The sequence below is a fragment of the Ambystoma mexicanum genome, chromosome 2p, assembly GCF_040938575.1.
Source record: "Ambystoma mexicanum isolate Mex_15411 chromosome 2p, UKY_AmexF1_1, whole genome shotgun sequence".
In the NCBI taxonomy this organism is placed as follows: domain Eukaryota; kingdom Metazoa; phylum Chordata; class Amphibia; order Caudata; family Ambystomatidae; genus Ambystoma; species Ambystoma mexicanum.
In genome coordinates, this window is record NC_090923.1 from 263,763,880 (window position 1) to 263,781,749 (window position 17,870).

General features: G+C 45.7%; 1 protein-coding gene across 5 annotated transcripts in view; it reads right to left on the reverse strand.

Annotated features, from left to right (window-relative positions):
- The window catches only part of CHL1 (cell adhesion molecule L1 like), a 780,691-nt gene that overhangs the window by 79,798 nt on the left and 683,023 nt on the right, over nt 1-17,870 (reverse strand). The window lies entirely within an intron of this gene.

Below are 17,870 nucleotides of genomic sequence, written 5' to 3' on the forward strand. Positions count from 1 at the left end.
AAGTTCCAGTCGGGAAGTTCTCCTCTTTAGGTTGCTCTAGCATTCAGTCTTCATCACTTTTACTGGGGACGACAAGCCCTCTCTGCCTTTCTCTGCATGTGTGTGTTCCTCCCTTTATCAAGTATTATAAAAAGTCTTCTGCTTCACTGGGGCTCTGTTAGGCAGAAACCTGTGCAGTTCCCTGTGGGACCACTGCAAAAGCTTTAAGGCTACAGGTGTTTGGCAGTAAACCCACTTGGTAGCAGTCTGTACCACACAGATTCACTTGGTAGCTGTGGCTGAGCAGTCAGACTTCCCTCAAGAAGAGTTAGGCAGTATACAGAGTATTCACAATAGGTCAAAAGAACACAGTAGAACAAGTAAACACTGACCAGAGCTTGGTGTAAAAGAAATATAATTATTTATTTAAAACCACATCTAGTAAAACACACAGGCACTAATGTTAAGCAGTTCAAAAACACGGCCACTAAAAGATATACACTCCCTTAAAAGAATATTAAACAATTCTTAAGTAAAGCCCCACTTATTTTCAGACAGCGGTGAGCGCTTAACGCAGATGGCACTCTAATAATTTGTTTTAAAAAGGGAGAGAAAAGCAGAGTATAATTTGAAACAGATCCCAACACTTTCACAAGAACACAACAAGAGAGGAAGGCAAAGTAAAACCGTGAAGTTAGAGTTCAGAAGGCCGAATCCACTTTAAGAGGATCAGAACTAAATGTGTCCAAGGTCATATGGTTGAAGTGCACAAAAGTTTTGAAAGGTTCAGAAAGAGTTGGACCAAAGAAAGGGACCAGTTAGATGGTCAAGGCGGCCAGCCCAGTCCAGAAGGTTAAGGGATTATTATTACCTTGTAGCAATCTTTAGAAAGGGAGGCCTGGCGGACACGGTACCTTAAAGTGGTGAGAATACTCCAGCGGGGGCAGTTGTTCCTGGCAGCGGATGCAAGACGGTGCTTCGTCCGGTTGAAGAGAGGATCTCGTCGGGGAGGAAGACAGGAGTCCGTTGCACTGCCAGGGGAGAAACAAGCCGCGGAGTTCTCAGGTAAAAGGAGCGGTCCTTTTATTTGCGGTCCAGTGGTAAGTGGCTATCCGGTTGCCGGGGTGCTTGGCACGGGCAATTCGACCACAAGACGTCCTGGGATGCGAGGAAAAGAAGGTAAACTGGTTGTGCCCACCAGTCAGGGGAAGAAGCCTCTCCAGCCGGGAGTCTTCTCTGTCGCCGGGAAGTGGTGAGTCGGTTCCACAGGGTCCACCGGCGGTGTTGTTGTGGTAGGTTGGCTCAGCTTCTCCCTCGTTGGATTCTCAGATCCTGTGGTGACTTCTGAAGTTCCAGTCCCCAAAGCCCTGCTTTTGGCAGCACACCCCCATTCACTCAGCCTAGCTATCAATCAAACATGCTAAGTGGTAAACTGGCCGGCTCACCACCTGGGCCAATCACACAAGAGTGCGACTTGAGTTACCAAGGTAACTCAGTCCAGGGTGCCTAAACCCCCTCCCACACCCCCTGTGGTACCCAGACAGAGTGGCACCACTTTTGGAGGCTTCTCTGGAGAAGCCCGCCAAAAAGTGGAACAAAGGGCTCAACTTGGGTTGGAGTCACAGAAGAGAACACAAATAAACCTGCGGTATCTTCAAGGCTATGAGAATTAAATAATTAAAGTTGGTAGCCTCGAAAAATGGGAAAATCCCATAGGGATATATTCGCGGTCGAATATAAAAAGTAGTATCCACTGCCACCAGCCAAAACTCGATCAGGGGGGATGGAGACGTGCCCCCTCGACTAACAGACCCCGGGGCAATCGAATTGCCCCGACCAGTACGTCCACAATATGATGGTTTGTTCCGGTTTCTGTTAATAATTTGGGACTAGTAAAGCCAATGGTGACTTTACATGCCCTGGGAGACAGTAGTCAGTCCCAGGGTATGGAGTCTATGGTGGGGTGTCACTATAACACCCCTGTGTCACTGCACGGAGGGTGCTGTGTAACACACATAGTAAAAACCCATGAGGCCCTATGGAGTAAAGGACCCCATAGCCCATAAAACACATAAACAGTCAAAGGAACACCATAAATCATGTCCAAGAGTGAGAGAAAAAGAGTCTCACTCTTGGCAGGAGAAAAAAACAAACTCCAGAAATCCAGCAAAGCTGCTGGGGGACTCACTAGGTTAGGAAATTCAGCCTAAAGAGAGAATTCTCCCTAACAGGCTCTACTTCTCTCTATCATGTACTAAAGATATAGCCCCTTTCATACCCTTCCTTACCCAGGGATCTAGTGTGTCCTGCTCACTAGTCCACACCTGGGATATAGTCTACTGCTTACTCTCCCAGTGATATAGTGCCCTACTCAGTAGTTCACGCACAGGTACATATAGCCCTATTTAATTGATATGATATGATGTCGCATTTATAATGCGCCTGTACACAAGTGTTCTAGGTGTGACAAGACAAGGAGGGGTAAGAAAGGGAAGCTAAAATAAAGATATTACTAAGCCTTGTGTCATTCCGATTGCGCCAGTGCGAGGAAGCAGGAATGGGAGAATTGCGAGGGGGGAGAAGAAGAGGGAAGTGCTGTTAACTCACACGTGCAGCCAGCAGGTGGCTCTTAAGTGCAGAGAGAAGGGAATGTAGGGTTGCAAATACAGACCCTTAAGTGCTGGGGAGCCCAGAGACAGTTGAAGGGCAAATAGACATGCAGGAACCTGGGCCCAAGTTCAGAGGGTGATCAGGTGACTAGTGCGTGGAGCAGTCAGATGCATCAGCAGGGGAGAGCAAGAGAGAAAGCGGGGGCAAAAAGAAAGGTCTTGAGTTGCTTCCGGAACTGAAGGGGGTTCTGCTCAAATTTGAGAGATGCCGGGAGGCTGTTTCAGAGGGAGGCCAAGCCGAGGAGATAGATCCCCCCCAACTCTCTGCTTGGAGAAGCATATGACCCTCAGAGAGTTGGCGGTGGATGAGCAGAGAGCTCGAGAAGGAGGATGTTTTGGATGAGAAAGGTGGAGGTATAGTTGTCCCAGGTCCCAGAAAGCACTGTGGACAATGCAGAGGGTCTTGAAGTTGATCCTTGCAGTCACGGGGAGCCAGTGAAGAGATTTCAGAGCTGCAGAGATAAAATCCCTGGGCTTGAGGCCAAGGACACGTCTTGCAGTCCTGTTCTGGATAAGTTGGAAAGGTCAAAGAGTAGAGGCAGGACGATTTAGAAAGAGGCTGTTGCAAGATTCCAGCCTAGAGAGGACCAGAGCTCTAGAGACAGTGATGTTCTGGGGGAAAGTGAGAAAATGAAGAATACCTTTGAGGAGGTGCAGCTGATAGTTTGAATTCTTAGAGACAGCAAAGATGTGAGGAAAGAAGGAAAGTGTGGAGTCGAAGATGAAACCAGGTTTTTAGACACACAGAAAGGAGCAGGAAGAGGGCCCAGAATGGGCGGCAAGAGAGAGAAAGTAAAGGAGGCAGCGGGTGTCCGAATGATGAGGATCTCGGTCTTACTGGCATTAAGTCAGGGATCATTGGTGGCACACCATTCCTGAATTGCAGCCACACAGTCTGGTATGAGAGAAGAAGCAGAGGTGGCTGAGGGGAGCCTGAAAGAGAGTGTCAACCGCATAACATTGAAAATTGGAGCAGAAAGTAGCGATGCAGTGGGCAAGATGTGCCAGGTAGTGGTTGACAAGCCAGGGAGAGATGTTATACCCCTGGGCACAACCACAAGTAGAGAGATAGAAAGAAGAGAGGAAATACAGCAATTGGACCTGCCCTTACCTAGAGATAAAGTGCCCTGCTCAGTAGTCTACACCTAGAGCTATTGTCCCTCTCTCTGTGTCTCTTTCTCTATTTGTTACACTCGCTCTCTCTCTCGCTCTCCCTCTTTCTATCTTTCTCTCTCATTGTCTCTCTCTATTTCTCTCTCTCCCCCTCTGTCTTGCTCTTTCTCTTTCTCTTTCTATTTCATTGGTGCAGACTCCACTTCTGGGGCTAAGGGGACTCATCTCCCCATCACTGGAGCAGGCCCCAATGTTGCGGCTCAATGGGGGTCTTCTCCCCTTCACTGGAGCACACACTCCTCTTGGGCTCAAGAGACTCATCCCTCCCTTTCTGGAGCAGACCGCTTTTCTCAGATTTAGGGGGCTTTCCTCTTCCTCACTAGGGTACAGCTCTCATCTTGGCTCAAAGGATTTGCATGCTCTGGTGCACTCCCACCTACACAGCAAACTACTCTCCTAAGGTTATAGCCCAAAAGATATTTTTTTCTTTCCTAACCTCCGTTATAATGCCCTCACCATTCTCGCATTGGCCAAGGCAAACATTTAAATTGATTCAATGAATACCTTCCCATTTAAAGCCAGGGTAAGGATGTATTTAAAAGGCTTTTCGTCAGCTTTATTTTTTTCAGTTGGCTTCCAAGTGTTGGTGCTGGTGTTTTTCAGAAGCTCTTCTCCTGACCAGCTATCTTCATGCACATAAGTTCATTCTGTTGGTTTCTGGTGTAAAATGGGTCATTGCTATAGGCAGGCAAACCTCCAGTAAATTACCACCTGGGCAAAAATTGAAGGTAGTGCTTTAGTCAGCAAAACTTTGTTCCTTGCAACAGAAGAGGGCTGCTTCCACTCCTAGCTAATTAGGTGTAGCCCAGACAAGATTTATATACCCAGGCAATATAATATAAGGCAAGGGTAGCTGCAGGATTGGAATTCACATCCAATGTTAAGGGACCCAAAGGGACTCAGGAAAAGTGATATTTAAACCCGCCCCACAAAGCTAAAACAGAACAAACAACAACCCTTAGCAGGTACAGGCAGTGGTGTCATGGTTATCCACTTCTGACTCAATGACCAACACGATTCTACAAGAGATATGAGCATCAAAAGAGCTACTATGTTCAGACCCATCAACAAAAGAGGGCACTGCACATTTCAGAGCACCAGGATGAAAGATATTCCAGTAATGGGAGAATTTCCCACTCTGAATGTATGGCAGCTGCAGGTCCATGACTCTTCTGTGCTCCAGGAGGAACCTTTCAGTGATGTCGGACTCTGAACCTGTTAGTTCCACAAGTTTAAGGAAGAGAGACACTTTGGAAAGATTTATTTTGTTGAAGAAAGCAAAGAGCTTTGCATTGCAGTAGATGGTTTGGGCCATGAATGTTCCAGTTGTAGTCTTTCAGCATCCTCCTGCTGCCTCTTTTAAAGCAGATACTTGTCTCTGGTATTGTCTCCATAACCTCTCCCAATACACAGAAGCCTGAGCAAGGGGGATCCCAGCCAACCTACCATGAGCCAATCTCTGAGTGACCGTTTAATAATGGATACCTAGTCATGACTGCACAAGGGCTTGACATGTTTATTGTGGCAGATTTGGAATCATCCAATGTCTTTTCTTGGCTACCATGATTTTTCTCATCATTGCACCATTTTTTTCTGATTTATTTACCAAACCTATCTCATGGCACAAAGGAACATTTCATTTTAAATGTGAACATTTTATCAAAGACAAAGCATAAGCAGAAATACCAAATGTGATGTGAATAATATCATTGTGTCAGTAATGCACATCATGAGTAACATGCTACAACCAATCATTGAAGTGGCCAGAATTTGGAGAAGTAATTACACCTGTAACAAGTCAAACTGTCAATGTCCAACCACCAAGAACTTGCCTTTTTACATGGAAAAAAGAACCACCAGATCCCAGTATCAATAACAAGCAATATAAAACACCATCTTGGCTCTACATGATAAGCAAGCAAAACACAATAAAAGCATCCTAGTACTGCTAATCACGATTATAATTAGAACACACTTGACAAAGTCCACTGCCTGATACTGCTGTGGAATGTGGAGAAGAACAAGGAGCAGCGTGCTTCCACCTCGAGTGTGATGCTGGGCGTGGTGTCAGCATCAAGACCTCCACCTTGCCATTAATGGAGGCCAGAACCTACAACATGGGACGAATCAGTGCCTTGCCCCATTTAAAGACACTTGGTGAATTGGTGAACTCTGTGAAACTCTTTGCACTCATAATCAATATGTCGGTAAAGCAAAACATGCACACACACATTCGGAATTGGCATTAACATTTGGAATGATGACCATAGGCTCAGAGCATGAGCAAGCTCAACATCCAGCGCATTGTAACATCTGGTAGATACCTGCCCTAACTGCAGAGCACTTAGCTGTATTAACACACTGGGTGCAAAAATCATCCACGACATCCACATACAAGCACAGTAGTATTTCACTCTTCACAAGGCTGTCACAGAGTCAGTTTCCAACATTGCTGGCCATCAACTTAATATAGTAGTTTGTGTTGCTGCATGTTTGGATCTAGTTCAAATGATTACCCATGAGAAAGTTTTAGTTACAATTACGGCCAGCCAATATGCAAGATCCATAAAAAGGCACATATACCGTAGTGTAGGGGAGGAATGGAGGTACAGCCGTGGGAGAAGAAAGGTATGTGAAAGACGTGGGGAAGGATAAGAGGAGGTCCATGAGTAAGAGAAGCAGTTCAGTGAAAGAAATAGAGTGGAGGACAGAAAGAAAATCAGGAGGAAGCAGAGCCTAAGTGTGGTAGAAGAGCATTGTAGTGCAGCATTGAGGAGGTGGAGATGAAGGGAGAAATTGTCAATATGAGACACGAGGAGGAAGCCTTAGGTTTCAGCCTATGGTGAGGCATCAAGGAGGAGAGTGAAGCATGGCTGGGCTTTGTCAGAGGCAGGCCTCCAATATGGAGAGGTGGCAATAGCACAGGAATTCAATATTTCCAGCTGCCACAATTGCTCCACTCTCATTGCAGCCTTTGGCCCCTGATACTACTGTCCACACAATATCCTATCCCTCATTTGGACATGAAAGTAGCTGTCCCAATGACAGAAGATCATCTACAAGCATTATTGCTCACACTCACCACCCTTGAGAAGCCTGTATAAAAAATGTTGACCTTCAAGAAAAGCAAAAACACTAAATAAGAAACACTGAGATTGTGAATGAATTTTTTTGACGAGCCATGGTTATGTATTATTTACTGAATTCTAAAGGTAGCAACCTCAGAATAGATTTATGCAATGGTGTGTTATCTGGATTGATACCACACAACGCTGCCATTTGCATGGTCTACATGAGCTTTCATAGCTCTGTAAGAAAAGTGGGTAGATTTGGTTAATGAGGTGGAGAGCAATAGGATCTAGGTTGTGCTCATCTGTTGATGCTTGATGAACCTGGAGAAACATGGGCGTCTGTCAATGTGAGATTTCTAGGCTTGGTTATTTATGTGCACTGGGCATGTTGTATCTAGAACAATAGTGTCCTGTGCCTTAGTGGTTTGATGACTGCAGGTATTGGGTTTGCAGCATAATTAGAGTGGTGTGTGTGGTTTGCATATTGTTGGTGAGTTGTTTCACTAGTCCTTTGGGTGTGTGTAGTACATGCCAGTTTGTTGGCTACTGGTTGGGCTTCCTTCACTCCTTGAGTCCTGCACTCTGGTGAGGGGACTCGGGCTCTGGCCTCCCTGCTTCTGGAGGGTCAATAGGAGACTCCTAGAGCTTCTTGCCGGATTGCAGACATCGCACTCGACTATGCATTTCTCGACCCCTGTCACTCGGTTCCTGCAGTAGCAAAGAAGTCCAGCCAATCAGGGAGGATGGTCCAGTGGAGTTTGTCTTGAGGTTAGTTGCTCCCACTAACTCAATGGAAGGAGTTGTCCCTTCCAGAGGTTCTCTTGTTGATCATAAAAAGAATTTTCAGCACAGAATCAGGGCTTCACTGGGCATTTCAAAGGTCCAGGAGGATGCAGCAAGCTTCATCCACAGTTACTTCGTTGGATGTTCTTCCCAGTGGTCGACTCTGCCTCTAGTCCCAAAACCCTCACCTTTTAAGCAGGTTTCTCCTATTCATGCACAGCTTAAGCTGTCACACAAACAGCAGGGTGTCTGTCCTGAAAGGACAGCCAGCAAGCCAGTCAGGACTGAGTGCATTCAGGCATTGCTAAAGACAAAGGACAGGGGAGTTTCGGGAACCTCCCTCACTACCTGCCCTTCAAAACACACTGGAGCCAGAGGCGTGTTTCAGTACTGAAGCCTGCCAATGGCAAAATGAATGATTGACTCAAACCTGGTTTGGCGCGCAGAATAAAACCCAAGAAAGACATCACAAACAGAAAATGGCAAAAAAATAAGACCAGGGTCATTTTGACAAACTGGTCACCCATGGGTGCTATACTGCAGCTGAGGATTCAGCCTGCGGTAGCAAAGCACAATGGTAGGACAATTAAACCACTGCCACCAGTAAAGGTAACATAAAAAATGTTACATGAGTAGGTAGGATAAGGTGCTACTAAGTAACCCCCAGCACTCCACATAAAAGGGTGTGTGCTAGACCTGCAAAGAGAAAAGTTAAGTAAAGTCAGTTTCACTTTACTATTCTTGGGAATTGTAGTTCACACAAGAAAAGGTATTCCTCCTATCTTCCATCAAAGGGACACCAGGGGATGGACCATCGGCTTGCTGATAAGAGGCCAACTGATCAGTGACTTTTTCAAAAAGTCAGTATCAAGCACTGAAGCTAGACCCGTGGTAGGTCTGAAAGCCACTGCAGAAGTTGACCACTCTCATGAGTATGATTGACTTTGCCAATTCAATGGTTTGTGTTTTGTCTCACGTGCCTGCGTTTGAGAGTGAGACAAGCGAGATACAGCAATCCTGTGGTGCCTCTGTTTTCGTATCGCCAACTGAGTTGACAAATATACTGGGCAAGTCATGAAGTGACCAACATATATAGGGGCAAACAACCTGTAATCTGTCTAATCAAGGTCCAACGTTACATCACACACTGTTGGAAGTGGACACATCGACACACATGACTTCCCACAATTTCAGCACTGAATATGGTGCTAAGTTCCTTTGTTTCCCCCTGCTACAGCGTCTATGAGGAAGTGAAGGGGCACTCAAATTATCTGGATGCCATTGCATGAAAATTGGATAATATGGGGTATTTGAGGTGTCCAGTAATGCCAGCTGTTCCCCTATTCCCCTAATGCATGTGGTCGCCCCCCCTACATTGTCAAGGTTTTTCATTATAGATTCTTCTGCGGATGAAGCAGGACCCAAAGGTGAGGCACTGGAGGCCTGTGATAGTCCTAAAACAAAAACTGATCCTGGAATTTGGAACTGGATCAGATACGAAGGATGTGGGGGATTCAAAAACATCACGAGATGTGCAGCAGAAAGCACAGTGTCCTCACTGTGAAAAGAAGAAATCAATGAACCAAAGGCACACAACAAGAAAACATGCCTCCTCAAGGAAATATTTTAGTAATCTGCCCATTGCGGAGCTGTTGTTTGGGTATATGTGTAAAATAAAGTGCAAAACCCCAATTCAGGAGGATGAGGGGGATTACCCAAGTGGGGGCACAGGTTTCCTGAAGGCTCTGGCCTATTCAGAAGGGGAACAATCTGCTGCAGTTGGGGTGAACCAATTGGTGACTACATGAATAAATGCTTCCAAGAGAGAGACATGAGAGTTTAGTTGGACATAGCTGATGAGAAATATCCCCAAACCAAGGTCCTTACTGGTTATCAACAAAGCATTAAGTTACCCAACCAGCAAGGAGTGATTCCGAAGACAATAGGAAGTAGCAAGGTCGAGGAAGTGGAGCAGATGCAACAGCGCAGGTCCAGAGGGATCAATGGATCTTGCCACTGTGAACTTGGGCAGAAACTCAGGTTCCCGAAAAGCTCCTGGAAGCTGTATAGCCTTGGAGCCAGTCAGAGTCACGGAAACAACTAAATGGGACAATGAGGAGGGCTCTGTATACTTTACACCCTCCTTTGACAAACCCAAAGTGAACGCAGATTTGGATGGCCTATTGCGAAACTCCATTGGCCGTAACATCATGTTGGTGTTTTGAGTAATATCCTCCATATGGAGAAGTCCTGGCACCAAAATACAACTTGGAAAACAGCAAAGGAGAAAGGCTAGAAGATTCCAACTGGCTCTACCCAATCAAATGTGGAACATTGCACAGCCGCAGAGGGCCTCTGGGTTCCTAGCAGAGCTCTGGGATGCATGGGTGATGCAGGACACAACTCATGCCATACAGGGCTCCCTCCACATGAGTGTTTCTTCGGGAGAATTGATAAATAAAAGCATCCGTGTGGTCCGACAGGTCCTTATCAATTATTGCCCAGCCCCCAAGTAGCCCCACAGTGCCCTCAAGGACTGTGAAGGGCGTTTATGTGGTAGGGTGGGTCCATGTGTAATTATGACAACCATTCCTCTTCCAAGCAGAGAGAGAATCTCCCCCCACATCCATCAATGTGCTCAGTTTATGCCTGAAACACATTTGGATGATAAACAAAGTACTATTATCTTGTATGCAGGATTGTGAGGTAGACATGTGTTTAAATAGATGGAATGTGATGATTGTTTTTTCGATATCTCAACTTTAAGAACAATGTCCTCCCCAGACATTGAGAGGATTCATTTTCCCAGACATCCACAATCAAATTTATGTGTAATTTATTATCATTCTTGTTTGGTCATAAGATTGGTTTATGCAAAGTGCGCCAAGCTAAATGCCTTGGGCTTTACAATTGAAAGAGTGCTATTGTTGCAAGCTCCTATTAACAGGTGATTCCGAAAAAATACCCTGAATGATCAGGCAAATGCTGGTTATAGGAATGGAGGGGAAAGGGCCAACATGGGCCCCACTGACTTTGCTGAAAAGGCTTTCTGCAGGGCTCACAGACAATGGTGTAGTGCTGTAAATGCAGTAGCAACGCAAGCCAAAAGGCACCAGGGAAAGAAATGACAAGGTCAAGGGGGAGGTCTATCTGAGATGAGGTTGAGACTTGTCTCATGGCGTTCCCAAGGTTTTGTTCACTTGCAAGGGAACAAAGAGGCATGGGATCTATTGACTTCAAATTCATGTATATTTCTCTAGGAAATCTGGTTGTCTGTTTGTCCCATTATAGATGGCTATGAGAGGTTAGGCAGGAAGTTCCCCCCCTCCCCTGCTGACCATGCTAAATGAAGAGTTGGAAAGGGGAAGGCTGCCGGAATCCCTGAGAGAAGCCATGATTATCCCGCTTCTGAAACCCGGTAAACCAAGCACTGACTGTGGATCATACAGACCCCTATCAATGTTAAACCAGGACCGCAAAATCCTTACGGCAGTGCTGGCAAATAGGCTGAAAAAGGTAATCAATAAACTCATGCACCCCGATCAAACCGATATGTTCCTGGAAGGAACATCACCGATAACCATAGGAGACTCCACCACATAATAGAATAGACAGAGGGCGAGCTCGGTGAAATGGCAATAGTTTTGCTGGATGCAATAAAAGCCTTCGACTCCGTGAGGTGGCCTTGGATGATTTCAACCCTAAAAGAATATGGGATAGGTCCTGGGTATCTGAGGTGGGTGAAGATGGTATACAGCTACCCAGATGCCAGCGACAAAACGGGCGCAATTATCATTGACAAATGGCAATTTAGCAGAGGCACAAGGCAGGGCTGCCCCTGGTTCCCCATGCTATATATACTGGCATTAGAACCACTAGCAATCTGCCTCCGACAACAATATGGGGAGATAGGCATCCATATAAAGGGGGGACCGCACCTATATGCTGATATGTTGTTATACTTACGCTACCCAGAAGGAAATTTGCAGTACATCCTAGAAGTGATGAAACATTACGCAACCCTCTCCGGCATAGCATTAAACCCTAAAAAATCCAGCATGTTTCCTTTGGGGAGATATAAAGGGACCCCTTTGAGACACCTGCCCATCTTGCAAATACCCTTGCAGCCTAAGACATTTAGATACCTGGGGATCGATATATACCATAAGGCCGCAGATGAATATAAAAATAACATAGACAAGGCTGTGGTGGGCATCAATAAAAGCATGGGGTTTTGGGCGAAACTCCCCCTGGCCATGGTGGGTAGGGCGGCCTTGATCAAGATGGTGGTTCTGCCCAGACTGTTACACTTTTTCACGAAGCTCCAGAGCCTATGCAGGGGCTTCATATGGCATAACTCCAGAAACAGGGTGGCCCTATGTAAGCTGCAGAACCTGTATGATATGGGGGCCATAAACCTGCTGAATTTCGAGATATATCACCTGGCAGGGAAGCTTCAGTATGTGGCTAGATGGCTATCTGGAGAAGAGACAGCAGAATCAAGATTGCTAAGTAAGGACTGTACTCCACACTTACTAAAGGAGCTCATATGGCTACCTAAACCAGAGATACAGGGACGAGCGAGATTGCTGGAACTAGGCTGGAAAGTATGGCACAAAGTGTGCCAGGTGCTGGGAAACCCGACCCTGTGCTCCCCGCAGATTCCCCTGGTAGTGCTATGCAGCGAGGACACGCAATGGCAAAAGGGATCTGTAAATTCTGGGAACCGATGGGCCTGGTGACGCTCGGGGACATATGGCAGGAAGGAGAGGCACTAGATTTTCAAGAGATAATGGAAGACACCGGGGTACACCCAGGACAACACATAATACCAGATTGATTAAACAAATAAGAAGGATGTGGCCCGTAGCAGTACTAACAGAACAACCCAATGCAGTCATTGAAACGATGTATGATATCTCGGAGGGTAGGCACAAAATATCTCGAATATATGAGCTATTGATGTCCAGAGTAGGCAAGGAGCTGCACCAGCTGAGGCGGGAGTGGGAGGAGTTGGTGGGAGAACCTATGCAGTATGGACAGTGTGAGAGAGCCCAGAGGTACCACAAGAAAGTGTCCTGGAATGCGCGTTGCAGCAGATCCAGCTGTACATCACCCACAGAGTATATATGACCCCGGCTAAATTGCCATGTTTGGAAACACAGGGGCACAGAAATGCCCCAAGTGCGGGCTGGTGGAATGCCAGGATGATTCACATGTTCTGGGCATGCCCGGAGGTGGGTAGGTTCTGGGAAGGGGTCAAACAATGCCTGTCCCAGAGGGAGATTAACCTGGAGGTGGAATCTGTGTGGGCATGCATGCTGGGGGGATTTGCCAGACCATGTAATTTAAAACACATTAGCAAACTGAAAGACCTGGCGTATATACTGGCCAAATGGAGAATATCCATGGGCTGGAAAGCAAGCCATAGACCTAGGCTAGAGGTGTGGTGGAACGACCTCCTAAAGTGGGCAGAGGCGGAGATGATGGCATGGTGTGAAGCAGTCAGCGGGGTGGGGGACATGGCCCCTGATGGCATGGAGGCAAATGATAGCCAGGATGTCGGGACTTCCCGAGGCTGAATCCAGTGAAGATGACATACCCAAAAACAATAATGGCAATAAACCCTAAACAACGACCTTTAAGGCATCGAATTATGGGCTGAAGTTAAGGGGGAGGGAGGGGTGAGGACTGTAAAGCGCAAAATGTGAATGTAACACAAGATGTGTATCAACGGAAAGTCCTAAATGTTAGTTATGCTTGATGTGTTGTTTAAAATAATTTGCAAAAAAAAGAAAAAAAAATAGATGGCTATGAGAGGTTTTTTCAGACAGCCAGAGTTGGTGAAATGGGAAGGCCCTCCGGCAGACTAATGATCGCAATCCCTACTGGTCAGGGACTGGGGGTTGAATTGATTCATAATATGCCCTTTGGGATCCTGGAGGAGGTAAAGAGCAAAAATCCATAAATAAATATTCTTTTAATTAATATTTATTACCATCGAGTGGTGGCAGATTTGAACATTTTCCTGGGTTAAATTGAAGAGTGCATCTTGGCCTGGAAACTGTCAAAAATTAGGGCGACCCTGTGTTGGTGGCAGGGGATTTAAACTTTGATTGTCCGGATTCCTCTTCAGGGGATGACATATGTAACATTTTTTTTCACCCCATCCCACTTAATTTTGTCTCTGGGCTTGCATATATTAAAAAATGTTCAACAATATTTTGGGGCAGCCTAGGCACACATGGCGGAGAGGAAGCAGTACATTGTTACTCGACTATGTTTTTGTAGATAATTTACTCTTTAATGCCTGTGCGACAAAGGTATACAACTTTTGTAAACATCATAGAGCAACCCTGAAAAATAGGGATGCTGAAAGGCATGATCCAAATTTCCTGTGCTTTCTGGGCAACAGTAAATGCATTAGAACAAACTCAGTCTTTCATCCAGCTGAATGTGGTGTCCGAACGGTTGTATACTAATTGACCTTTTCGCAATTGACCACGGGAGAATTGACCTCGGGAGAATTGACCTAATTTAGAAGGTCAATTAGGACATAAATGCGGGGGGAAACCCCCCGTAACTGCCCACCCAATCCAAAAACCCCTGCAACCCCCCACCCAATCCCCTTAGAATTTTTATAATCCAAAACCAACCCAATGCATATATAAAATAACTAAAATAATATAAAGGTCAATTGTGCAGAAGGTCAATTAGGACCACTATAATTAGCTCAATTGTGCAAAAGGTCAATTGTAAAAGGTCAATTGGGGTAATACCGTCAGAACGCAGCCCAATCAGGGCACGTAAACAAAGATCAGACACAAGGTATTCCTTTTAAATATAATATCGAAGTGGAACCCGATTCAGTAAGGACTATGATCAAGAGGTCAAAAGCCTCAGAGGCCAGCAGACCAAGTGGACTTATGCGCAACCTTTTAAAGAACTAACACATGGTCAGTGGTTCTTTTCTTCTTGTTCTCCAGTATAATGGACATTGGCTCGTTCCCGGAGTCTTGGAAGTCCTACTATGTAGTCCCTATCTTTAAGAAAGGTAATAAATGGGACCCAAGAAACTACACGCAGAAAGCTAAATCTTTGCAGTCCTCATATTACGACATCTTGAAACTTGGGCAGCGGCCACAAGGAGATTAGACAGATTTCAAATGGGTTTCCGGAGGAGCCATTCAACTAACATCAGTGGGGCTGTGATCAGTGATTTTCAGGAGACGATCAGGGGAACACAGAAATTCAGTGTGTTTATAGCTCCAGTAGACCTCTCAGTGGCCTTTGACCGGGTAGACTGTTCGAGGCTTTGGGCAAAGCTGAATGAATGGGCCCTTCTTCAAGGCCTCTTAAGACTGATAATTGGTTTGCACGATATCTCAGGCATTTATGTCTGCCTCGATCAAAAAGAGAATATCACCCGGATAATTACCATCAATAAGGGAATGAGGCAGGGATGTATGTTGGCCCCTTGACTCTATAACTAATACATGTCAGACATAGAGGGCGATCTTAACTCAGCAGGTTGGGGGCGGTCAGTAAAAACTGTGTGGCTATCATATGCCGATGACTTCCTCTTTGAGGGTTCTCGAGTTGGAATGAGGAGGCTGTTGAGTGCCTTTACCAAATACGCAAAACCAATGGTCTTAAAATAAATCCATCAAAAACTAAAATTCAGGAACTCTCGCAAGGAGAGACGAGTTGTTTGAGCAAATGGAAGCTTGAGGATCAGCCGGTGGGAGTGACAGCCTTAACTTTCATGCCTTTCATTTCTCCTCAGAACCACAAATGAAGTCAAAGATGCTGACCAATCAACACAAGTGGATAAAAGATTTTCGAATAAAGCAGGAATCCAATTTTATGACCAGAAGGTGGTTCCAAAGCTTATATACGGCTTAGAGCTATGGAACAACAGGATAGACCCATGACTGGACACAATTGAGGGGATTATGTGGAGAGGTTTTGAGGGCCCCCAATTAAGTCCCAGTAGCCACCATGAGATACGAGCTGGGCCTCCTCTCTTTAAAGGCATGGGTGCAATGGCAAAGCATGTCTCTTTACCAGAAAATCATATCCTCTAATAATGACAACTTGTATATGGTCATGCATCTCGCCTTAAAAATAAGAACGGATTAACTAAATAATGGGGATACGTTTCTGGTAAAGTTGAGAGACAATTGTGGATCCATACTAAGTTAACTAGGCCATGACAGTGGTGTATAAGGGAGAACCCGGATAAGGTTAAGAACGGGCTGTACAAGTGGGATTGGATGAATACCATCAATTTGTTTTACAGTTATTCTTCCTAGTGTAATTTGTCCCAAGAGCATAAGCTTGGAGGTGAGATAGCACCATGTTTGATGCAATTCCCAAACCACCACTTTTGTTTGCTTATTATAAGGCTTCGCTGGAATTTGTGCCGTGATAGGGAGATTTTGATAAGGTGTGGATGAAAAGATTCAACAGAAATACTATGCACACTCTGTAAAGGAAAAGGGTAGATAGGATTGAACATTTGTTTATTGAATGTGAGGCCTTACTGTGGGAAAAAAATGTATATTTTAAGAAGGAAGTGGAGTCCAGTGGAGTGCTTGATGTGAAAGATTTGTGGAAATGATTGTTGAATGAGGTGAGAACCTCAGACGCTGTGGCGAAGGCAGCATTCATACCATCTTGGAAATTATTTCACATAGAGGATAAAAGTCAACCAAAAGATGGTAAGGTTCTTAGCCAAAGGCAAAGGGAATACTATAATGATACATTTGTTGTCAATTTTTTATATGTTTTATGTCATTCCAAGTTGTGAAACTGGTAGACGTCTTACTTAGTAATGTTTTAAATATCTTCTTTTGTCTTTGTTTTCTTCTTCTTCTTTATTATTTTGTTTTGTAAAGGTTTGCAATAAACCAAATACAATAAAAGAAATACTGACATATCAAGTCATTGTCCATCATTATGACCTCGGCGGTAGCCATGCCGCTATTGGCGGCATGGCTGCGGCCGAAATCACGTCCGGGTCCTTGGAGGGAGGAATTACCGGGCCTCCCGAAATCGGAAAGGCCCGGTAATTCCTCATTCTATGGACCCGGACTGGGTCCTTCCACATTCCCATTTCAGCCCCCATAGGGCTAAATGGAAATGGGAGAGGGAGGAAACAACGGGCCATCACGAGTTGGCCCGTTGTTTGCTCCCTCTTCCACTCACGGGACCCGGTAAGCACGCCTGGTTTGACCAGAGGGACCTCGTAATTAGGCGGTACGGGGTAAACGGTGCCGGCACCTTTTACGGCGCTGTTTACCCCGTACCGCCAGGGTCGTAATGAGGCCCATTGACATGAAATGCTGAATGCTGTCACCAAGACAGATGCACACCCCTTGCCTCGAACAGATGAGCTGGTGGATACTTTGGATGCCTCCAAGTACCTCAGCACGTTTGACCTTACTGCTGGCTATTGGCAAATAGCTTTAGCAGAACATGCCAAGGAGAAGACAGCATTTTCTACTCCAGACGGCCTCTACCAATTCCGGGTAATGCCGTTCGGGTTGAAGAATGCACCTGCCACTTTCCAGAGGCTTGTGAATCATGTGTTGAATGGGTTGGACGAATTCTGTCTTGCATATCTGGACGATATAGGAGTTTTCAGTGCCACCTGGGAAGACCACGTGAAACACCTCGGGATTGTGCTCCAGGCTCTTCAGAAAGCACACCTGACCATAAAGGCTAGTAAATGCCAGATTGGACAAGGCTCAGTGGTTTACCTTGGACATGAAGTAGGTGGAGGGAGGATACAGCCTCTTCCCAGTAAAGTACAAGCAGTACAAGACTGGCCTACCCCCACTACGCAGAACCCAAGTGAGAGCCTTCTTAGGACTCACGGGGTATTACCGCAATTTCGTGGCAGACTATGGCACCATAGCTGCCCCTCTGACTGCCCTCACAACTCCGAAGAAACCCAAGAAGGTAACTTGGACCGACGAGTGTGAGAAGGCCTTCAATGGCTTAAAAAACTCCTTGTGCCAGGCCCCTGTCCTCATGGCCCCTGATTATCAAAGACCTTTTATCGTGCAGACGGACGCCTCTGACACTGGGATAGGAGCTGTACTATCACATGTAGATGAGAAGGGTAAGGAACGCCCTATTGGTTTTATTAGCCGCCAGCTTAAGGACAGAGAGCTCAGATGGTCCACGG